General features: G+C 35.5%; 1 long non-coding RNA gene across 1 annotated transcript; it reads right to left on the reverse strand.

Annotated features, from left to right (window-relative positions):
• Nucleotides 1-313: 313 nt before the first annotated feature.
• Nucleotides 314-17,723, reverse strand: LOC147581092 (uncharacterized). The gene is made up of 3 exons (XR_015251401.1): nt 17,361-17,723; nt 11,139-11,276; nt 314-2,358 (listed from the first exon to the last, which is right to left on the reverse strand). It is a non-coding gene; the product is annotated as an uncharacterized LOC147581092 (long non-coding RNA).
• Nucleotides 17,724-25,814: the final 8,091 nt, after the last annotated feature.

Genomic DNA, 25,814 nt, shown 5'->3' on the forward strand with positions numbered 1-25,814 from the left:
TAACCTCCAGTTTTCTTCTCCCTATTGTGCTAAACTCAAAAAAGTGCCTAGAAACCAAAGAATAAGGTTGCCTGTGACTTATGTATGTTTGGAATAGGGAATTACCATACCTAAGCCTTCTCAGATACTTTTGAATTATTTTTACCCCCTCAAGGAAATGGAATCTTTTTTTTCCCTTGCTTGTTCCCCATCCCACCCCACTTTGTGGGTTTAAATGCTGTCTGAAATAGGCACTGTGAAAACACTGGGTGGCAGTCCCTCTCCCTTCCAGTCACCAACACTGGAATGGACTGTCGTCACCAGTGCTCCAGCTATATAGCATTGCATTATTTCTGTGGGTTTGTCTTGCAGCCCTGAAACTCTAAATTCTGCCGAAGCCCCACAGTTCAGTAGAGACAGGGCAGTACAAAGCAGCAGAAATAACAGCTTCTCCTAAAAGCGTGTGTCACAAAGCAAAACCATGAGATTTCCTAGGTCAGCCAAAACATGAAAACTGGAAGTGAAAAATGTCCTGTTCAGTGATCCAGTCAATGGGATTAAATCAGAAAACTCCCAACAGTTGTTTTCAGTAATCTCACCCGTGATTTTCTGAGTACAGATGCATATCTTGTGATCCGGTATCTTTTTCTGCTTTCCACATCTATTCTGTGTACTGTCATCATTTATATGAGTTTCCTGTAATGAAAGCATCTGTAAGCTCTAGCATCTGGAATCTTCTGTTTCTTTTTACTCTGCAAACGCCTCCTCCCCCACCCCATTCAAGACATGAATTTGTGGTATGGAGCTCCAAAGTATGCAGCGTACATTTGCCCCCTCGGACTCCACAGTGCCCCAGTGCAGGACTTACAAGTCAGCTCCTTTCTGAACTCCTGATCACTGCTGGATGGAAAATAAAGATTTTTTTCAATTTACTTTAAAGATTTAAAAATGTGACAATACAAGACTCTCAGAAAGTAATTAAATAGTCAATGTGTGACGGTATAAATACTATAAGAAAAAAAATCCCATATGGTATATCTGATATAAGATATTTAACTAAAATAGCCCAAACCATTTAAAGATCCTGAGTTTCCATCAGGAAGAAGCAGGTGGTTTAACCAGATGTCATAAGACATTGTACCTAAATGGAAGTTATCCATATCTGTATCTTTATCTACATCTAGTCTTTTTTTTTATTGTTGATGCTATGCCACGAATATTCTAAAACTCAAAATAAGTAAACTAACAAAGAAAAAAAGCAAATAAATACATTCCAAAAGGTAAAGGCAAATTTTCTCAGCAACAAATTAACCACGAAGTGTTCCATGTCCCTTGAAAGGACTTTTTCTTTATCATCAATGACCATAAAGAGTTAATAGGAATAATACTTCTTTAATGTTAATTATTGCAAAATTTAACAAAACAAATTATTAAGATATAGCCTCCAAAATCATGCATAATAGTCAGAAAAGGGTTGTAAGAATTTATCATTGAAGTAATTTTGTAAACAATAAGAATTTGTTAATAATTCCTTCTTTTAGCAAACTCTGCTTGAGTTTCTTATATGTGGTACATTTTGTTGTGGGTTCTGGAGATTCAGCAATGCACAAAATAGACGAAGCCATCCTTATAGGGCGTATACCTCATATATCAAGCATCTGTCTCCAATTCTACATTAAAAGGTGAGGTAACCATTTCTTATACAACATTAAATTATCTAGTCCCTTATCTTAGTCTTTGGAGATGCTCAAATTTTGTTTTAAAAGTAAATTAATTACAAATGCCTTTGACGACGGGATGCTTGCTTGTAAAAAGCAGTATGCCTGCATGCACAATGATCAGCCAAAAGATTTTTTCAACGCCTACTTAATTATAAAGAAAAATTACATTAAAGTCTGTATTGTAATGTCAATTATAATGTCTAGCATTTTGATAACACATTTCTAGAGACATTACTACTTTGCTTACTCCTCTGCCTACAATTTAATTTGAATATTTATAATAATATACACAGAAATGGCAACATTTTACTTTTACCAGAAATTCAATATTGAAGTTTTTATATATAAAGTGGAAAATCTTGCCCATGTGACTCATACATTGTGCCTGTGACTTTAATGCCTTTAACAAGACAGCCTAATGGCCCATTATTGTTTTTAACATGCCACCTTAAAATAACCTTTCGGCAAATTTTCTGACATATTTTATCTTAGCCTCCATTTATTTCATTTATATTGACCCTGGTCCCTTTAAAATAGCTGGTTTTTGAGAAACATTGGAGTAAGCACAGCATTTCTGCAAAGACTTTCGGATTCTTCCAGTAATTCCACGTTGACGTTGCTTAGTTTTATGGGTAGCAATCTGCTCTTCTTTTGGAATCTGTCAGGATCAGAAAAATACACATTAATCATTTACTATAGGAGCCTGTACAGCTCCAAATGTCCCCTATTTCAAGATGACGATTGGACACTTATCAGGAATTACCCACATCCTTACAAGTGAGTAGTTGGCTATGCCGTGCTAGCTATGGACTGCAGCTCTGCATCAGATGGTGTTCCTAGAGACCCGAGCGTGGACCTCTACAGATTGTCATGTGAATACAGGGCCTGCCATCAAAATGTTCTTTGTTTACCGATGTGCCATAGCCATGGATGTACGATAGTGACTGTTTCACCTCCAGATTAAACCTGAACCCTGATGCAGCTCCAAAGGAGCGAGGAGGCAGCTGTTGAAGGGCCTCTGGGTCAGGGGCAATGCCACCTGCAAAAGCCCTCATCAGACTGGAGTTGGGTCTAGTAGTGGAGGAGGCCAGGAAGATCGTGGTTCTAAACTGGACAAGTAGTGTTGTGGGGATTCAGGGAGAGATTTAGTTAGTTTCTTCCTCAAATGCATGAAAACACCTCTTTGACTGTTTGACATTGTGTGAAGATGTGTGGTCCCAAGAAATCATTAAACAGAAGTCTTGTAGAATAATTTTCACCAACTGAATGTCTTTACATTTTTGTTATGTTTGAGATTCTTACCTTCTCTAACATTCTGGCCTCGGAACATAGCCTTTTAATTCCTCTTCCTGTCTGTAGCAGGTAGTGCTGTGGATCGGGGTGAGGGGGGGCAGGTGTGGGCAACCCCTCCATGTAACCCTTGGAAATGCAAAACTCAGAGTCGGCCATGCTAGCTGACTAGAATATTACTTTTCTAAAATATATGAGAACTGAATCACTCTTTTTTAGAATGTAAGCAGGCAAAACACAAAAGAAAGGCATATGTTACTTCCTACTTAATCCTAGATCATTCTGTCTCTGAAAATACATAATTTTTTATTTTTCATATTTTGACTCACGTTATCCCCAATATTACTAGGTCATTTATAGTGTAACTCCTACCCACATGTACACATATATTTTCAGTTTGAAAGAGAGAAAAAAGACAGAGAGCTAATATATGTATTCACATCAATTCATTTCTTTCTCTTTTCATACTGTTTTCAAATCTATTTTATTCTATTCACTATTAAGAGATTAAAACTGGAAAGTAAAGATTTAACATTTAGTAAAAGATAAACTGCAGTATGAGTGGAAATCAACTGTTGAATTAAAATATTAAATAAAAAATCTCAAACACATGAATGTTTTTGCAATGCAAATTCAATATTTTTGTCAAATACACACATAGATAAAGTGTGAGAGGTAAAATGAAAAAAAAAAAAGCTATGAAAGACATTAGAACTTGCATCTTTAAAAAGCCCTCTGGATAAACTTTACATAATCTTTCCAATAAAAATGACCAAAGTATAGTGTAAGTGTTAAATCCAGCGAGGGTATATGTAATTCCAATACACATTAGATCCTCAAAAATTTTGTTGAATAAATGAATGGATGGATGAGTGAGCAAGCCAGTAAATCAATCAATCAATCAATCAATCAGGAAAATTTGTGTTGTCTGGATTTCATTAAAAATCAAATCTGGCCCTTGAATGAAAGAAATCTAAAAAATAGATATGAAGAGCAGAGTGCTATGTTAACATTCAACATGTGGAGCTGAGAGTATGGAAGTCATCTTAGCAACCGAGGTTAGAAAAAGAGGGAACGTTTTTCAAAACTTACGTAAGTGAGGTATTCAAAGTGATTCTTAGGGAAGATTATTTTGGCAACGTAGGAATATAACTTAGCAGAAACTTTCTACCAAATAACTTGATAAAACATATTAAAACCCCTTTATTTGAATGTTTAGTATTTTCCTGGCCATCCAAATTTAAAAATTTATCATGAAATAATTGAAGATATATAAAAGTATATAATTATTGGGGTGCCTGGCTGGCTCAGTTAGTAGAGCATGTGACTTTTGATCTCAGGGTTGTGAGGTCAAGGCCCATGCTGGGGGGTAGAGCTTGCATTCTTTAAAAAAAAAAAAAAAAAAAAAAAAAAGAGAAGCGCCTGGGTGGCTCAGTCGGTTAAGCGGCCGACTTCGGCTCAGGTCATGATCTCGCGGTCCGTGAGTTCAAGCCCCGTGTCAGGCTCTGTGCTGACAGCTCAGAGCCTGGAGCCTGTTTCAGATTCTGTGTCTCCCTCTCTCTAACCCTCCCCTGTTCATGCTCTCTCTCTCTCTCTCTCTCTCTGTCTCAAAAATAAATAAACATTAAAAACATTAAAAAAAAAGAGTATATGATTATAGATATTGATTTTAGCATAGCTTTTAATAATAGAGGGAAAATGGAACAGACCAAATAGCTAAAACAGGCTTATAGGTTAAATAAATTCATCCATAAAATGTGTGGATGATTTCTGATGTGGAAAAAATGCCCAGAGCATACTTAGTTAGAGATTTTATTATATAATAAGTTAGAGATTTTATTATATAATCTGTATGTTAAAATACATATTTCTTTTTTTTCTGAATCTTTTTGTAATATGCAATATGACCTTTTAAGGCATTCCATGATTCCCTTGCTTTGAATCTGCATTTTTAAGATTGTCTCATCTATGTATATCTATCTATCCATCTAAATTTACCTATTAGTTCTACTTAAGAAGAATTTATCCCTAAGCACACATTTCTCTTTCCTGGTTGGCAATGCTGCTTTTTTGCCTTGGCTATGATTACCTATCCATTACGATTTATATGTCAAGGTCCTGTTAAAGCCATCCTTAATCTTCCAGGCCAAACATAACTTCTCAAAACTTCCAAGGCAATTTGCCTATAGGAGAATCCTGATGTCTGCCTCAGTAACACACAGATTTGATTCTCACTACCCTTCCTTATTAGCTCTGGTCTGAAGGAACTAAATTTTGCTATCTGAACCCCAAGCTCTTCATCCTGAAAATGGAGCCATTAAGTGTGAATTCATAGGATTGTTGTATATATAACATATATACAACACCTAGAATAGTGTGCCTAACTCAGGTGAAGGGCTCTAGACATGTGAGTTCTTCCTCTAGGCTGCTTATATGATGTTTCCTGAACTACACTGAATACTTTTTTAAGCGTAAATAAATTGTAATCCTTTTATCCCTGGTGATATGATAGAGCACTGTGTATCTAGTAGTTGTTTGACAAATATCTGTTGACAGTGTGAATTTAATTCACCGTAATGGAAATTTGAAATGGCTTTTTAAAGTATCTTTTTGGGAGACATGCATAAAATGGAAGTATTTCCAAGAATATACACCCTTTTCTCTTTCCAAATGTCTTTATCTGTCCAATATCATGGCAAAACTTTGCTAATGCAATGGGAAACACAAAGCAATAGCCTTGGTGAAGTGTACATTGATGATTTTCTAGTTAGTCACCTACTCATTTGGTCAGACAATGGTGAGAACCACAGAAGAGGCAGAGACAAAGCTCAGAAAATATCACAGAGCTCAGCAAAAGAAGTTATGGAGTTTGTCAAAATTATAAAAACAGCTTACTTTTTAAGAAATGTGAGTCCTTAAAAGAGACTTCTTTTTCTTATTAATGAAATATGTTGGCTTTGTTAAATTTGCAAAAAATTGCCTTCTTGATCAAGGTGGTTATTATTGGGGAAATTACTATTACTAGTAATACTAGTATTACTAGTTGGCATAGTCACAGACATTTACCTGGAGAGAATAGAACATGTTTTGTTGGAATAGATATAACCATATTTGAAAAAAAATTGCAAAAAAAATTTGCCCAAGTTATTTGCAAAATGCACTAGAAGCTAAATTGGAAAATATTTGCAAGGCCTGGCTTCCACATTTAATCAGGTGGTATCTACTGGGCTCTCAGCTAACAGACTATAAATGAATTCTGTAACATTATTAGTAATTGTAGCATCACGTTTCACAAAACAAGCTAAAAATAATAGCAGTGTGTAAATCTCATTGCCATAAGGCCCCCACTGCGGAGGCATCTATTTTGCATCATATCCTCACCAAAAGGAAAAAAAAAAAAAAAAAAAACAGATCAATAGAACTGTCACTGAGTCATTGACACTTCTTAACTCTGTTCCCTTCCAACAGATACAGCACCTGCTGTCGTTTCTGGTTTTCACTGTTGCTTGCCTCGAGAGTGATGGTATTTACTAGCAATCGTAGCAACCGAGCAGGTTCTGACTCAGTGTCACTGAGGCCAATGTATCCTGCACCCTGTAAGTGAGGAGACCTGCCAACAACATGCTCTCAATTCACAATGGAGGGATTATGAAACTGAAACACAAACACAGAAGCTGTGTAGGAAGGGAGGAAGAAGAGATGAGAAATAGGAGAAAGTGGCAGATGTAAAGTTTTTGTGTTTGTTTTTCCTTAATGGTTCTAGGTTTTGATAAACGACTAATGAACAGAGTGTTTTAGTCATGCTTTATAAAAGACCCATCTCTGGCTAGAAAGTGGAGATACTACTTTGAATTTTGGAATAGGAAGCTGTCATTATTTTCCAGCTATTTTTCTTTTTCTTTTTACCTCCCCTCCGTCCTTCCTACTTTCCTTCCTCTCCTTCCGTCCTTCCTCTTTCAAAGTATATAATCACTGGAACAACTTTTAGCTAAATATTTTTGAAAGGAAGAGAATGTTTCTGAGTGTGTGTGTGCGCGTGTGTATGTAGGGGCACGAATAAAGTAACATTTTCTGAACTGTGTCCCTGTTGTTTTTAAATCCTTCCCCTGAATTTTTTTATTTTGCCAGAAATGTATTTGTTTTTCTTTAATTAGATAAAATAATTTTAATTCTCAAAACTTGTGTGAGGACATCTACTTATAATATTTTTTCATGTCTTAATACTTGAGATTTAATTTAAATGTTCTTATATGTAACCAGAAAAAAATGAAAATGATGACTACATTGACTGTTTCTTGAACTAATTAAAATAACTTGTGTTCACTGGAAACAGCACAAATTAGCCTTTTGACAATGGGAGAAAAAATTGGTTCGCCCTGATTTTACTAAAGCAAAATCTTGTTACAACATACCATTTGTAAAATAACAGCACAGTCTCAATCTCTAATATAAATACTGGCAAGAATTGTTTTGTTTCTTGGGTCTGGATTACATAAATCTAAATTATAAAATGATTTGATGCATAAAATATTTAGCAAGGTAGTGTGCTTTAGAAAGAAATCATTTAAAGTAGCGCTGCTATTTTCAAAGAATCTTGCAGTCTACAATATATCAAGGATGTGAAAATGACTTTATATGTTAGAAAATTGGCCTTTAACAAAAAAAAAATATTAGACAATTTTAAGTGCAAAGCTATTAACTGGCTGATTTCTGATCCCTGACACAGGATGTCATCCTCAACCCAGTGGCTGGCTGCTCAGCCTCCTGTGGGAACCACAGGCTTCGGAAGATTTCTCTTTACAAATAACAATCAGTTCAGATGGAGGAGACACAAGGAGAGCCAGTTAAATCTTTCACATCATTACCAGCCTCATTGTTTTGCAAATCAGTAGCATAAAGTAGAACACGTGCATGAATCCTCTTACAGGCTCCTGAATGCTAGGGATTTCAAAGATGTGAATCCTGTTGATTAACAGTAAATGAGTAAGCCACATGATAAATCATTACCTTTATCAGCTAGGTAGCTAGTTTAAATTAAAGATTATAGGTTATCATTTGAATTCATCAAGCCTTGTCCATCTGAAATGATGAGGCTTTCCCCTATTCATATGTCAGTCCGTCATTATTGTGAAGTCTGCCACATTTGATCACTAGCTCACTTGAATAGCTCAAAACAGCATTTCGAAAGTATCCTATTTATAGTGGAGATATGTAGAGTAATCCAAAACACTGTCTGCTTTAGCATGCTAACCCCTCTCTTGGCAAGAAATTCTTCTCAGGAGACACCACAATTTCTGAAACGATCAGGTCCCAAAGCTGAGTGCTGCAACAATGGGATAAAAAGTGATTTATCTGTATTTTAACTGGCTGTTTCCCCACCACCCCCCCACACACACTTCGTAATTTGCTTTTACAAATGCAATTATTCACTTTCTTCAGTAGGTGACTAAGTTGATCATACTGCACTTATAGCTATTTAATATTCATTTCTTGTAATGCTTTCTCAGTACTATTTTCCACAAATGTCAAAATCCTAGGTTGTTTATTTGAATCCTGCGTTACCGCTCTAACAATGAGAAGCTCTAATTATAGAGTGCAGTGAACTAGGCAGCAGAAACAGAGCTTGCATCCCAAATATTACCGCTAATATCGAGACATATGATGAATGCTAGTAACTTCCTTAAAAGACATTCCCTACTTTCTTGTGTGTGGATACAGACTCTTGTCTTACTCTTAGAGGGGTTGCCGCAAGCTCTGGAGTTAGAAACTCTGTAACCTTGTTTGTACTCTCTATTCAAATTGAACTTCATCTCTGCAAGCAGAGAACTTACCTGAAGCGTATTGCCCTGCAGTGGTGACATAACACTTTCTCACTCAACTAAAATAGCAGCAGAGAAAACAGACTTGGCATCCTCACCCTCAATCATTCATGCGGGTGGTACGATGCCACTTCACTTCAAGCACTTGTTACACACATCTAAACAATATTAGTTATAGGGAGCACACGAGGAAAAAAAAATTCCCCTCCTACTCCCCATCTGTTGTGGAAAACACACAGGTTTTTCCACCACAGGTTTAGAACAACCTCATGTCCTTGGAGCACAGATTCAGACTGCGTTGTAATAACAGTGTGATCCTCCCTCCCACTCCTCAACCCACAAAACTATTTTTAAGGCTTCACTCTGAGAATAGCCTTCACCATGATGCCGTTGGAACATAAGCTACCAGGTTAAGCAGCAATGACATGAGACTAGGTTGGAATACCTGCACTATTCTCTCAAAAGGTAAATGGTACCAAACCACTTTTTTTTTGAGAGAGAGAGAGAGAGAGAGAGAGAAAGAGAGCATGCATGTGCCTGCGAACAGAGGAGGGCCAGAAGAACAGGTAGAGAGAACCCGAAGCAGACTTGATGCTCCGCGAGGAGCCTGGTGTGGGGCTCGATCGCACTGTACTCTGGGATCATGACCTGAGCCAAAATCAAGAGTCAGACACTCAACTGACAGAGCCACCCGGATGACTCACTATAAAACTACTCTTTATTAAGGCAAAGACTAATTTTATTATTTTTTAACTTTACACATTTAATGTTTTCACTAAATATTTGATGATTTTTTATTAAAAAATTAAATGCAATTTCTACATCAGTTGTTAACTTAATGCCTCATCTGCGGACTCAGTGATCAGAAAATACGCATGAGGGATCAAAATGACTTAAAAGATAGACCTAAGGAAGAACGTTGAAGAAACAGCTGATTCAGCAATAAAGTTGAATTAGAACTCAGAATACCTCTCTCTCACCTGACCAGCACAAGTGATTTAAACAAAGTGTGACATGTAAGACAAATTAGACGTGGGCATCAGATTATACAGCCATGGATCCAAAGGTCTCGGTGCTATTCTTGGCTTAATCACAAGTAATTTGTAGACTCTTTCCTAAATTATTTTTAACCATTTCTCCATATTAAAATAGACTCGACATTAATTGAACTGCCACTCTTTTAATTAAATAAAAGTAAATTTATTAGCAATTGACTATGGAAAGCAGAAGAACAAGATGGAAATAGTCCTTATAGATCCTACTACTTTTTTTGCTTTAATACACTTTTAGTATCACTCAGGAATTTTTAAAAAATGATAATACCTGAAATAAAACAAGAGAACCTAACTTATTTTTTGTTACTTTTTTTAAACGTTTATTTACTTTTGAGACAGAGCATGAACAGGGGAGGGTCAGAGAGAGAGGGAGACACAGAATCTGAAACAGGCTCCAGGCTCTGAGCTGTCAGCGCAGAGCCCGACGCGGGGCTCAAACTCACAGACCGCGAGATCAGGACCTGACCCCAAGTCCGACAGTTAACTGAGCCACCCGGGCTCCCCAGAATCTAACTTATAATAGCTAGTAACATCTGTGTAGCTCAGTCGATTGAGACTCCCAACTCTTGATCTCAGCTGAGGTCATGATTTTAAGGCTCATGAGCTCGAACTCCAACTCAGGCCCTGTGCTGACAGCATGGAACCTGCTTGGGAGTTTCTCTCTCTCTCTCTCTCTCTCTCTCTCTCTCTCTCTCTGTCTGTCTCTGTCTCTCTCTGTCTCTCTCTCTCTCTCTGCCCCTCCTCTATTCACTGTCTCTCTGTCTTACAAAATAAGTAAACATTAAAAAAATAATTTTACCTCAAAATTTAGTTAATAATAAAATTTTTAGATAGTCAATAAGTGACAAAATTCTACATATAACAATTAATTTTTTTAATGAAACTTAAAATTAATTGCTAAAGACACCATAAACAAGAACAAATACATAGCACTTCCTACTGATTTCCCCGGAGACAAGACTCCAGAAGAATGGAGACTTGATTCTGTTGCATACGTTACCAGATGATTTAAATATTCCGTGGAAACAAAGCACTCTTCATTTTTCCATAGGTTAACCTAGTAGTGACATTTTAAGTTCTGAAGAGAGAATGAGAATAATAATTATTTTTTTCAAGATGGCTCTTATCTGAAAAACTAACTCTTCATGGTTAAACTTTTTGCCCTGGCTTAAGCTTCTTAAATCTTATCTTTGGAGAACTAACTTTTCACAAATAAGTCTTCATAATTCATTTCTCATAGCCAGCCCTTTTTTCCTGGAAGATATGGTCAGTACCTTTAATTTAGTCCGCTAACATCCTTCCATTGCTTGGTACCTCCACATAACGTTCACTGGTGAACGCTGCTCACCGGTGGGTGCTCTCCTTCTGCCACTCAAAAATCCGGGTTGAATCCTCTCTTTGTAGCTGGGTCTCTAAAGAAGATTTGAATTCTTACCTCAAAGGTCTCTACAAATACTGTTAATTACAAGGAGATAGATACTGAACACTTACCAAAGGAGACCAACTCAATTAAATAAAAATAGGTTTATATTAATATAGTAATCAATGATATATAGCAGAAGAACCTAAGAATATTTTTTTTGTATTTATAAAAAACCTAAATTTATTTGAAATAAAGAAAAGTATTAGTCGTGGAAAATTAAATGGAGAAATAAATTGAGATCAATATGAATTAAAGTAGCAGACTTGATATAAAAGTTTTAAGAATTGAGTGATAAGAAAATAATGAAATTTTCAATAACAAGGTCTCTTTTATCCGAAGTTAGAATGGGGCTAACTTATATCTCAATGACATCCGTCTCTTTTTTCTTTTACCATATCAATGAGAAATATGGGCCAATACTCAGTAATACTTTGGATACTTAGAAACCCTAGTGATTTATTTGAGTTTACACTATATAAACTTACGTACTCCCAAAGAACTTGTAATGCCAATGGCATTTATCAGTTATTGTTTGTAAAGGATATGAATAATAATAGTCCATCTGCTATATTCCCTGTGCAGCAGAGGAACCATACAAATTAATGTCGGCCTGGATGTAATCCATTTAGGATGACTCATGAGAGCCATAAAAATGAGATATCTCTCTTTTAAAGAAATTCCCTAGCTAGTATTTGTCCACTAGTTATTTTTCCTGCTTCTTTTTGTAAAGTCCATTTTAAAGTCCTTTAACTCTGTCAAGTACTTTATGACTATCTGGGAAAAATACCCAGCAACATTGACAGGACCACCACCATCAACAATGATGTTAAATTTATATTTATTTATTAATATATTTTATTTTTCTTTAGAGAGAGAAGGAGAGCACAAGTGAGGGAGAGAGAATCTTAAACAGGCTCCATGCTCAGCAGAGTCCAATCCAGGGCTTGATCTCATGACCCTGGCTGGCATCATGACATAAGCTGAAATCAGAAGTTGGATGTTCAACTGACTGAGCCACCCATGAGTCCCCAAACTTATATTTATAAAGACCTAAGCTTATGCTGTGATATTTATGGGAGAGAGAGAAAAAAGAGAGTATATGCAGGTGTATCAATATCACAATATAAGAAAAATGAAAACATTTATTAAGGGTTTACCAATGACTTTTAAAATATTATCTCCTATTGATTTTCACAGTGTCTCTTTGAAGCAAACACACAAATTAACCTCACTTTACAACTGGGGAAACAGAACCTTAGGAAGCATACAGCATCATCTTGAGGCCACACATTGAGAACATGACAGAGCCAGTACTGAAATGCCAGTCTATTTTCTGACATATGTATGCTCTTACTTACTATGAAAAATAGTCTTTGTTCATGGGCTGGTGGAAAGCAAACCTAGATAATAAAGTGGTGTGGAATGACAACATTTTATGACTAAATAAATTCTATTTATTATGCAAATCATCTCTATGTAATACTTTTTAATATTGGTAAACCATATAAACCAGGTACAATTTATGTCAGTTCTCATTCATAAGCCAATAGAATTTTCCCTCCAATTATTTTCTGAGGAGAGTAGCAAACGAGCTCTATTTAGTTGTATCTTTACATTTTCTGGTACATGACAAAATGGAAGATTGGTAATAGCTCAGAAATAATAAGAAAAAATAATACATGGACAGCTCATGAGTGGGAACTATCCCAAGTCTTACAAAAATTAGAACATATACAGTTTTGGGGAACACTTTCTATTAAACACTCTGGCTTTTTCTTCCATTATATTTTTTTCATCCTGTCCCATCCTCCGTTTTTTTGCCAAGTTGATTTATTCTTTTCCATGTTTCATCACAATCTCCTTTCTTTAACTTATGTACTACTAATGTAATCACAATGTAAATAGTTGACGCAGAGAAGAAAAGATTATACTATGGAATTTTTTATTCCAAAATATAAGATCTATTGTTTGAGTGACTTTCTTTCGGACAATAAAGGATCTCTCTTGTGCTTCCTTATTAGATAGAAGGGTGGTATAGTAGAAAGCAAAGACTAAAGGGTCACACACATTGGGATTTAAATTTTAACTCAGGCTACCTACTAGGTATAAACATTTGATCAAGGAGTTTTTGTGTTCTCATTTTATCTGTGCATTGAGCTAATAATACTTACGTTTATTTTTTATTAAGTTAAAGATCATTTATATATTTAAAAAATGTATTCGGTGCTGGGGCACCTGGGTGTCTCAGTTGGTTAAGTGTCCGACACATGCTTTTGGCTCAGGTCATGACCTCGGGTCATGGCTCAGGTTTGTGAGCTTGATCTCTGCATTGGACTCTGTGGTGAAAGCATAGAGCTTACTTGGGATTCTCTCTCTCCCTCTCTCTCTCTGCCCTTCCCCTGCTCTCTCTCTCTCTGTCTCTGTCTCTGTCTCTCTCTTTATATATATATATATATATATATATATATATATATATATATTTTAATGTATTGGGTGCTTATCATGAGACTAGTAGTTTTTCAGGTTCTTGGGTATACCATGAACAAAATAGATAATTATTTCACTACTTTTATAATTCACATTTTAAAGAAGAGAGACAAAGTGAGTAATTAACATAATAAATAAATTATTCTTATGTTAAAAAGTGATTTGGAAAAAGAAAAAGTAGTTGCATTTTCTACTCTTAATCCGATTCTTTAAGCATAGTATGGACAAACCTGAATTTTTATCTCTTTAGGCAAAGCTGACACAATTTTTTAGGAACCTGAGGGGTCATACCCAAGTAAGAATCTACAGTTTTCAACATAGAAAGTTGTTATGGTTCCTTCCTTATATTAGTGTACAAGACCTACAAGCACAAATGGGATTAGCTGTAAAATCCTGATCTCCACTCAATCACTCATGAATCCACTGGTTATGTCACCCAGATATTAGAATCATTGACGAATACAATGCTCGTGGTTTCGGAAACTAAAGAGTTTACATCATCCAGTACTCTTATTGGAAATTTGGAATTCTCATAAAAAGAGGGAATCAAATGTATGTGTGACTTTAATCTTAAAATAATTTAAAAATTGATCTCACATAAATGTGTCAACCAGCAATGTCCATCCAATATTTAGCATGTACGAGGAACTGAAGTATTTAATTAAAGCATGGCAAATACTCATGATTTAATATTAAAAGAAAATTTGGTTTTCAGCTAAGGATTCTCTAAGACCATTTATAGTTCTCAATAATACACTACACAAAGCGATTTTTGTGATTTTGTTACCTATAATGTTGGGATATATTAAAGCTAGGAGCTGTGAGAGGTGAAAAAGCCAAGGTATTATTGAGATGAATCAGTGAAAATTGAAGATCTAAAAAAGTAACTTAAATGTTCAATCAAATACTTTACCCAAAGGACAGAAATATCTATCATGTTACAAATGAGAAAAAAAATGTCATGTTGAATCAGGAAGAAAAGAACTTTTTTTTTTTTTAAGGAGAACTTTTAACTGTTTCATACCATTCTATCTCTTCAGTCTTAGTAGAACACTGAGGATAAAACTTGCTGCATGAAGAAACCAAGGTGACTATACAAGTAAGCAGCAATAAATTCGTGTCCGCTGATTATCTCTGCAGAATTTTTTCATGTAGACTTCCTATTCTGACATACCTTCTGTATATGTCACTATTGTATTCTACTATTTTTCAGCATCTTGCATTAAGTAAGGGACTCTCATGAGAGGTATTGGTTATTCGATATGCCATTTAGGTCTTAATTTGTTTTGGGAAAAAATCACTATGAACTACTGGTATAAATCCCACTTGATTTTGAAAAAAGTCACATTATTACGTTACATAATGCCTTATATATACAGCCAAGTTATTACAAAAATATAGCTGGGAAATTTGAATTCTTTTTTCCTTTAAAAAAATTTTAATGTCTATTTATTTTGAGACAGAGAAAGTATGAACTGGGGAAGGTCAGAGAGAGAGGGAGAGAGAAAATCCCAAAAAGACTCCACACTGTCAGTGCAGAGCCTGACGCAGAGCTTGAACTCAAAAATCATGAGATCATGACCTGAGCCGAAATCAAGAGTCCAATGGTTAACCGACTGAGCCCCCTAAGCATCCCTGAATTCTGTTTTCTAACTAAAATAAAGAGTTTTATTGTGTTTTTGGTGTAACATTAGGCTTTGTTTTACTTTGTTATGTTTCCTTTATTTTACATGTTTAAGTGTCATGAACTTCACCTGACAAACTAAAGAATTTTTAAAAATTTAAAATCTCATTTACTTTTACTTTTAATACATATAAAAGTCATATATTATCACCTGTGTTTACAGGAAGCTGCTACTCATAAATTAACGGATTTATTCCATATTCCTGAGTTAGTATATAAAATTAAAGAAATTTAAATTCTAGGGGCCTTGAGATTTCTACTTTATAAACTTTCTAATTGTCATACATCTGATAGAAGAATGTCTGTAGAGTAAAATTATGTAGTCCACTGATAATGACTTCAACTTCATTTTTAGGCAAGCTCTTCAAGAAAGATAGTTAACCTTTTATATTTCCTTTAAAAAAATCTTGGAAAGAAATAGGCTGGTATTCTTCATTCTCTGACCCAAAGCCATCACAGGCTCCATTAAGAGCCTCTTGTCCTACAGAAGCAGAAATACAATCAATGTAGGTTACTGATCATTTTCCCAAAAGATGAAAAGGGTAGCTGAGAGTTAGGAAACACAATTAAACTGCTAAAATAAAACTTTCTTGACTGTGATATACAGTATGTGTCTGGCATGAAGGCAAAAATGGATAAAATGAACATTTTACATGTATTAGAAATTTAGTGCATTTAGTTAGCTTTTATTTGACTTAAATGATTGCTCTTTTGCTCAACGTGCTGTTTTTCTTTGGACTGCTTTCAATTTGAGAATGCTATTTTCATGTATTCCTCTTTATAATATCTGAAAACCAAATCACTTTTATTTTTTACAATCTAAACTAAAATTGATTCATCATTGAGTTTTGTACAATTGATCCACATGAGGCACCGTTCTTGGTTCTAGGAACACAACTGTGAAGCAGACTGACATTCCTTGTTGCCGAGAAACTTGTGGTTTAGTGGTAAGTACAGACAGGGAAGCAATTGAGTACAACGTAGGATAAGGGTTGTGAATAGAAATATAGGAGCTCAGTAGATGCGGGAGCTTGAGGGATCTACTAATCTGGACTTGGCACATTTCAGCATGTTTTTCAACATCAAAGGTGGAGTCTGACAGGTGAGGCAAAGTTAGTCAGATGATGGGGAAAGGAGAAAAAATAAACAGGGCAAAGAGAATAGAGGAAGCCAAAGAACTTGATGACTAGTGAGGTATGGGGAGTGAGAGAGAGAAGTGAGTCAAGCTACTGAGAAAAGAGCAGGGCCATTCAGCATAAAAAGAAGGAGGAGAAGAGAACAAAGTTAGGGGCAGATATATTGACTTTACTTTTGGACTCACTTAGCTTTTGGTGAACATGGGATGATCAGTAGTAACGTGTGTGTGTGTGTGTGTGTGTGTGTGTGTGTGTGTGTATAAAGAAAAAACGTGTGTACAAACATATTTTTTAGTTTTTGTTTCTAAGAAGCATATATTTTCACATTTTAATTTTCAAAAATCCAAATACATAGCACAAGCAAAAGTGTCTTGGAATTATAATTGCCAATGGGCTTTCTTTCTTGCTCATACGTAAAGTATTGGTGCATATTACAGTGAATAGTATCTCAAATTGAATGAAATATGATATGCCATAGACTTCAGTCTCATCCTGCAATATTTAACTTGAACCTAAATCATTCATAGCCAACTTCCAGCCATTATATATCATTTTTGATATCTTTAGTGAACTTCAAACTCTCTTCACCCTGAAACCAATTCCAAATCCAGGCAGCACAGCACTTTCTAAGTCATGATTAGAATCCCAAAACAGGTATGCTCCCATCATGCTGTTTAAAAGAGTGATTTAGAGCCATACTATCACTTTACTATTCTCTATCTCTCAATCCCCACAATGTATCTGGGAAACAAAAGAACATTCTTACCTGAGAAGTTGTCCAGGTACCTTCCCGTGAATACAACATATCTAACAGGCAGAGCCAGGAGAAGAATCCACGCCTCCCCGACCGCCTTTGCGCCTGTCAGCAGTATTCGGAGACTGTGTGCACACTTATGTCAAACCTGCTGGGATTCCAGGTGACCCAGTCCTAGATTTCCCTCCTATCACCTCTTTTCCATTTATTTTTTACAAGAACCATGCAGTAACTCTAAGTAATTTTTAAAATGACCTTCTCATCTAGCAACTCTGTGAGACCTCATGCTAATTAAGGGCTTAAGGGTGATAAACTAACATAAAATATATCTCAGACTTAGTCTCTCGTGAGATTCCAGAGAATGTGCTTAGTTGAAGATTAAAGCTTCGCCTGGAATGTTATGCTTGATTTTTTTGTGAGTCTTCTTGTGGTAATCAGAATGAGTAATGTTGTTTTGAATGAACAAAAGGTTACTTAATAACTAAGTTAAGTAATCTTCAGTTTTAACTTACTGTTTACTTATTTTTAGTTTTATTATTTTTTTTTTTAAGTTGTTAATTTTAATTCCACTGTAACATACAATTTTAACTTATTTTAAACTATAAGCTAAATAAAGTGTGTGTGTGTTTGTGTGTGTGTGTGTGTGTACACATTACTAGAGATACAAATAATGAAAAGATGCAAGGCACATTTCCTTTTATCAAGTGGTAGACACACATGTAAATATTCTCTTTCAATAGAGTGAAAGAGAGCAGAAAAACAGTGAGAACAAAGGAACAAAAGATTTAATCTGGAGGTGAGAGGGCTTGAAAGAAGAAGGTGTAGTTGAGATATTCTTGATTGGTGGGGGATTAGGAGGCCATTAAAGGGTAAGGAATAAGCACAGATGCCTAGAAGCATGTAATGCATCCTGGGAATGACAGCAGTCCTCTGTGGCAGGGAAGCAAGTTTGCAGAAGGCTAAAATGGGAAATGAAGCTTCAAAGGTAGTTTGTACAGTTAGGGCCAGACCATTGGGCTGCGTTAAACTGTTTGTTTATTATTTTGAGGAGATGGAGAAACTATTGAAGGGTTCTGAGGACTGCAGAGTCATTACTGAACCCCTGCAAAGCTCCAACATTGAACAAGACCTTGGATGTATGCAGTCTTACACCACACCACAAATGAGGAAACTAAGGTCCAGAGAGAAAGCTGGTTAGTATTAGCCTTGTTCAACCTACTGTCCTATTGTTTGAGAAATAACAAATTGGCCTTAACAATATTATTATTACTGACTAAAATATGTAGGGATTCTAAATGAACAAGAAATATTTCAAGAACCTCATATTTAACTACACAAACAGACAAGATATCTTTAAATTAGAGTCACAAAGGTATCCCTATAACAGAAGAACCTCCCACCCCCCCAAAAAACAACCCAGAGATGTCACAGTATGCTGGGGACATGCGACATCACACTGGGTACTAGGAGGGCTCAGTTTGTTCCTGGTCCTTGGCTCCTAGCTGACATTCCAATGAAGGAGTCAGGATACAGATATAAAATCACAAGAAATTATCTGAGGGAAAAAGAGGTGAATATGGTAACTATCCAAGCTCATATCAGGGAAAAAGTGCATATGTGTAAATTTGGGTAAGAGATAGAAGAGCTGAAAAGGAAGAAAAGAAGTTGCATTTTATTTCTGCTTTGACTACTTGTTGTAACACTCCTTGCATAATCTTCAATTCTCAGTTTAAGACATTTTTTCCTATTGAAGCAAACCATTGGGGAAAAAAACATAGTGCAGAAGAGTGTGAACTTTTAATAATAGAACACCATTAAGTCTGATATAAAACTGATCTCGTCTTGTTGTAACATAAATATAGGATAATGTTAGTCAGTTTAGGCTGCCATAATAAAATACTGTAGACTGGGTGACAAACAACAGAAATTTATTTTCTCACAGTTCTGGGGGCTGGAAGTCTGAGATTAGGATGCTCGCATGATTAGTGAGGACTAATTGGCTTGCATAATTGGCAAGATTTCTTCTTGGCTTGCAGATGGCCACCTTCTTGCTGTGTGCTGGCATGGCCTTTCCTCAGGGGGTGTACATGGAGAGACAGGGAGAGGGAGAGGGAGAGAGATGTGTTCCTCTTACAAGGCCACCAGTCTTAATCAAATTAGGACCGCACTCTTATGTCATCATTTAACCATAGTTAATGGTTAACCTCCCCCAAATCCCTATCTCTAAATACAGTCACACTGGGGGATAGGGGTTCAACATGTGAATTTGGGGAAGGGGATAATTCAGTCCATAGCAAGTCATTATGGAAAATTTGGAATGTGTGGAATGGCATTCCAAAGAAAACACTGTCATTGTTCATTCCTCCTCTCAAAGTTAACCACTCTACTCTTTATGAAATAACGGTTATTAATATTTCAAGGATACTTGACATGTCTTTTCCCTTTAACTTTCAGAGAAGTTGATAGAGCTCCTTAGTAGTATAGTCAAAGAAATCCTTAAAACTGCGGAAGTCACATACATAATGGATGATATGTGTTCACTCCGTTCGTTCATTCATTCATTCATTGACTTATTCATTCACTTAGGATTTACTGTATGTAAGAACTGTTTCTGCCAATTTGGGAATGAGGTAGAGATAGGAATTAAACAAACAGTCACAGGTTAACATAAAATTGAAAAAAGCAATGAAGAAAAAAATTGCAGAGTATATGGTAAATAGGCTAAATTTAGCCTGCATATGAGGGTACAGAGATCAGAATTCCTCTTTGATGAGAAGTACTGTTAATATTGTTGAGGATTCCTTGTATGTGGTGCATTATTTTACTCTTGATGCAAGATTTTCTTTTTGTCTTTGTCTTTTGAAAGTTTGGCTGTGATATACCTTGGTGTGGATTTCTTTAAAATTATCCTACTGGAGTTTGTTGAGGTTCTTGGTTATATACATTAATGTGTTTCACTAAATTTGGAAAATTTCTGGCCATATTTCCTCTAATATGCTTCATGTCCCTTTCTTTTTTTCTCTCCTTCCGGGACTCCCATTATGCACATGTTGGTACATTTGATAGTATCCCACAAGCTTGGGAGGCTTTGTTCATTTTTTTCTTCATTATTTTTTCTTTCTTTTCCTCACACTGGATAATCTCTATTGACCTATTGTCAAGTTCACTGATTCTTTCTTCTGCAAGTTTAAATGTAGTGTTGAGTCCCTCTAGTAAATATTCCATTTCAGTTATTGTACTTTTCAACTGCAGAATTTCTGTTTGGTTCTTTTTTCTAATTTCTTTAATTTTTATCTAAATAAATTTTAGATTTGGATAGGTTTTTAGATTATATTATTGATAGATAAATAGATAGATGATGATACATAGATCGATGATAGATAAACAGATTTTATTTTCAATAAAAGGTAATTTAATATCTTTATCTAGCACATCCAAAATCCAGCCACCATAGGAATAGTTTCTATTGATTGTTTTCCCCCCTGTATATGGCTTATATTTTCCTATTCTTTTAGAGTCATTTAATTTTTTGCTGAAAACTGGACATTTTATATAATATATCGTGGCACTATGAAAATTATATTCCTCCCTATCCAGCATTTATTGTTGTTATTCTTTTTGTTTGGTTAGTGACTTTCTTGGACTAATTCTACAAAGTCTGCATCTCATGAAGTTTGTGTTTACTGAAATTGCTGCTCAGTTGGCTTCACAGTTAGCTAATGCTTAGTCAGAGATTTCCCTAAATGCCTGAATCTGGTAAATCTCCTATCTTTTGTTGAGGGATACTGGATGCATGAGATGGGGTGGGGGGAGGATATCTTATATACTACGATACATCTTTGCTTTAGACTTTAATTCCTGTTGTGCAGACCTTCAGGTTCAGACAGAGATGAGTAATTCGGACCTCTTAGTTATTTTCTGAGCATTTTCACAGCCCTGTGTGTGTGTGTGTGTGTGTGTGTGTGTGTGTGTGTGTATTCAGCCCTTTAGATCACCAGGATTATGTCAGAGCTTTTCAGAGCCCCTGTGGTCATCACTTTCTACAAGTCTTCCTTTAATTTTTTTTTGTAAGCTCTTGCTTGTCCCAACTTGTATCTCAGTCTTAGGCAACTATGATATTAAATAATTGCAGCTGATTGGTTTTCAACAAACATATCGGGAAAAGGACTCTTCCCAAGAATGAACCCTAAGTTATATCAAATAACAGCAATTCACTGTGATGATTTTTCAGGAAGCTCTGGGACAATTCAAATAGTAACAAAACTCTGGGGATGGGAAGTTTTGAGGAACTCCAGTCCTGTTCTACTCTCTCTAGTGGCTGTAAGGTGGCTAATTTTCAAAGCTACCATGATTATAATGCTGCTTGTTTTAAAAGCCACTGCTCTGTTGGGGAGATGGGAATAGGCTCAGGTAAAAATCATGAGTCCTGCCGATACAACTTTTCAGCAATTTGTATGTTTATTTTCTGAATAAACTACTCTTAAGGTTGTTTTTTACCTTTAATTTCTGAATTCTGAAAAAAATGATTTGAATAATTACTCCAGTATTGTGTGACTTTTATGGAACAGTGTATTTATGGTGGTCCTTTCTCTGCTATTCTGGAAGTCCCACCAAGATACCCTCTTTGAAATGTAAATTTGTTTGAAAATTGAAAGATCGGTAGAAGTTTGTTAGATGAAGACAAGCTAGCATGTGCAAAGTCCCTGAGGCAAGAGAGAACCTACTATCTAAGAGAAACATAGCAAAGATTAGTAAGTTGGAGTATATAAAAAGGAAGGATAAGGTTACAAACATGACTTTGTATATTACAATAAGTGTTATGGACAACAAATAAAGAGTAATAAGGAACTAACATGATTAGATTTTACTAGAAAGATTACTCAGGCTATTACATGGAGAAGTAAGTGAAATACTGTAAGAGAAATACTGGTTTTCCGTTAAAAAGGCACTGTTATAAAATAGGCTAGAAATGATCCTGGTTTAGAATATAATAATAAGAAAAAGTAGCTGAAATACATTGAACAGTTTTAGTACTTATTTATGTGATATTTTTACAATATCTTGTAAGATTGAAACTATTACTAGTCTTATTTAGAAGATAAGGAAACAGAGTCACAGAGTAAATACTTTTTCCAGGTAGCGTAGCTATTAGATGGAAGAGGAAGAACTGAAACATAGGCACATTGGCTCTGGAGTCTGGTCTTAACTACTATACTATACTACCTACAATTTAAGACTAAATTAGCTTAGTCAAATTAGATAATTTGTAAGGTTTAAAAGAACATTTTGGAGTAAAGATTATTAGGAGTTGGTGATAGATAAGATTGGAAGTGTAGAGGGGAGGGAATTATAATTTTGGATTCCTGGAATAATACTTGGATAAATGAAGATGCCATTTATTAAATGGGGAATACTGGAAGATAAAATAATTTGGGGGAAAGAAGAAATTTGGAATTCAGTTTGAGATGTGTATAAATCCCCACATATAATACTATGTGCATTCACCTATGTGGAAATATCAAATGGATAATTAGAGTTTTGCTTCTAAGGTTCAGAGGGAACAACCTGGATTGGAGACACAAAAATGTGAATTCTGGGGATATATTTGCCATTTGAGATCATGGCAGTAGATAATATGGCTTCGGCATACAGAAGGGACCAGAAAAATGATGCTGAGGTGTGCCAATTTATGGTTTGGGTAATCACTTCTACAACACAAACACAGAAAATTACCTTTCCTCAGTAAATAATAATTGGTATAGTAGTATATATTGTTCAGTTGCTCAGTTCATTTTTATTTATTTTTACTAATTTTTTATTAATTTTTATTTTTTTAAGTTTTTATTTAATTAACATACAGCATAATATTAGTTACAGGTGTAGAATTTAGTGATTCGTCACTTACATACAACACCCAGTGCTCATCACAATAAGTGTCCTCCTTAACGCCCATCATCTATTCAACCCATCCCCACCCCCACCTCCCCTCCAACAACCCTCAGTTTGTTCTCTATAATTAAGAGTCTGCTTCCTGGTCTGCCTATCTCTTTTTTCCACCCTATGTTCATCTATTTCGTTTCTTAAATTCCACATACTAGTGAACTCATATGGTATTTGTCTTTCTATGAGTGACTTATTTCACTTAGAATAATATTCTGTAGCTCTATCCAAGTCATTGCAATTGGCAAAATTTCATTCATTTTTATGATTGAGTAATATTCTATTATATGTATATATACCACTTCTTCTTTATCTGTTCATCAGTGAATGGACATTTAGGCTTTTTCCACAATTTGGCTATTATTGATAATTCTACTATAAACATTGAGTGCATGTATCCCTTTGGATCAGTATTTTTTGTATCCTTTGGGTAAATACCTAGTACTGCAATTGCTGGATCATAGGGTAGTTCTCTTTATAATTATTTTAGGAAACTGTATGGAATTTTGCACAATGGTTGCACCAGTTTGCATTCCTACTAATAGTGCATGAGGGTTCCTCTTTCTTAGCATCTTGCCAACATTTGTTGTTTCTTGTGATGTGAATTTTAGCCATTCTGACAGGTGTAAGGTGATAACTCATTGTAGTTTTGATGTGTATTTCCCTGATGATGAGTGATGTTGAGCATCTTTTCATGTGTCTATTAGCCATCTGGATGTCTTCTCTGGAAAAATGTCTATTCATATCCTTTGCCCATTTCTTAACTGGATTATTTTTTTGAGGGGGGGAATATTCAGTTTTATAATTTCTTTATATATTTTGGATACTAACCCTTTATCAGACATGTCATTTGCAAATATCTTCTTCCATTCCAAAGGTTGCCTTTTAGTTTTGCTGTTTCCTTCACTGTGCAGAAGTTTTTTGTTTGTTTGTTTGTTTTGTTTTATCTTGATCAAGTCCCATTAGTTTATTTTTGCTTCTGTTTACCTTTCCCCAGGAGACATACCAGAAAGAAGTTGCTTTGGCAGGGTCAAAGATGTTGCTGCCTGTGTTCTCGTCTAAGATTCTTATGGTTTCTAGTCCCACATTTAGGTCTTCATCGATTTTGAATTCTTTTGTGTGAATGGTGTAAAAAAAAAAAGTGGTCCAGTTTCATGCTTTTGCATGCTGCTGTCCAGTTTTCCCAACACCATTTGTTGAAGAGATTGTCTTGTCTTCCATGGGATATTCTTTCCTGCTTTGTTGAAGGTTAGTTGATCATAGAGTTGTGAGTTCGTTTCTGAGTTATCCATTCTGTTCTATTGATCTATGTGTCTGTTTTTTTTGTTTTGTTTTTTATTTAATTTTTTTTATTTGAGAGAGAGAGCACATGAGCAGGGTAGAGGGACAGAGAGAGAAAGACAGAGAGAGAGAGAGAGAGAGAGAGAGAATTTTAAGTAGGCTGCATGCTCAGTGCAAAGCCCAATGAGGGGCTCAATCCCATGACACTGTTTAATACTTTACCATTAAATATGATGTTAGCTACAGGTTTTTCATGAATTTCTGTTGTCATATGTCAAATATATTTTTCTACTTTTGTTTGCTGAGAATTGTTATCATGAATATGTGTTAAATTTGTGCAAATATTTTTTTTTGCATGTAATGGAGGTAAGCAGGCCTTTTATCCCCCTACTTCATTAGTAAAATTAGATTGGATTTCAAATGTAAAATGAACCTATATTACTGAGATAAACCCCTTTGGTCATAATATATTATTTTTTTGTGTGTTGTTGGATTCAATTTGCTAATATTTTTTTAATGATTATGATGGTCTCTTTATTTGAGATATTGGTGTGTAGTGTCTGTTAGATTTTGGAAATAGAGTAATGCTACCCTCGTAGAATAAATTGTGAAATGTTCCTCTCTTCTACCTTTTAAACAATCAATATAGAATTGATGGTTTTTATTCCCTAAAATGTTTGACAGAACAGTGAAACCATCTGAGAGCGAAGTTCGTTTGTGGGCAGGTTATTTTTCAACTTTATTAAGTGTAATTGATATCTAAAAGTGTGTACATATTTAAAGTGTACAAATTGATGAATGTTGACATATGTACACGCCCACAAGACCACTACTGCACATGACTCTCCCTATCGTGCTCCCTTTTCATATTTATAACTCAATTCTCTGGCAGTGATAAACCCAATTCTTAATAGTTTTAGTATATTTAACTTGTTTGATCAACCTCTTAATAAGTAACCAACTTCTTGCTACCACAACCACTGCACTCCACCACCATTCAGGTGGAAGTCCTCTATCTCCTACTCAAGGTCTAACACCCTGCCCTGTACCATCACATCTCTTCCTCTATTTAGATGCCCTCTTTTCCTTGCCAAGGTTTCAACTTCTGTCTTGCATCCTATGTAGGTTGCTATTATGAATCAAATTATGTCTCCCCAATTTAATAACTTGAAGCCCTAAACCTCAATATGACTGACTTTGGAGATGAGGCCCCGAAGGAGGTAAGGTTAGATAAATTCATAAAAA

This window comes from Puma concolor, chromosome B2 (assembly GCF_028749965.1).
Source record: "Puma concolor isolate L17-30 chromosome B2, mPumCon1.1.hap2, whole genome shotgun sequence".
Taxonomy (NCBI): domain Eukaryota; kingdom Metazoa; phylum Chordata; class Mammalia; order Carnivora; family Felidae; genus Puma; species Puma concolor.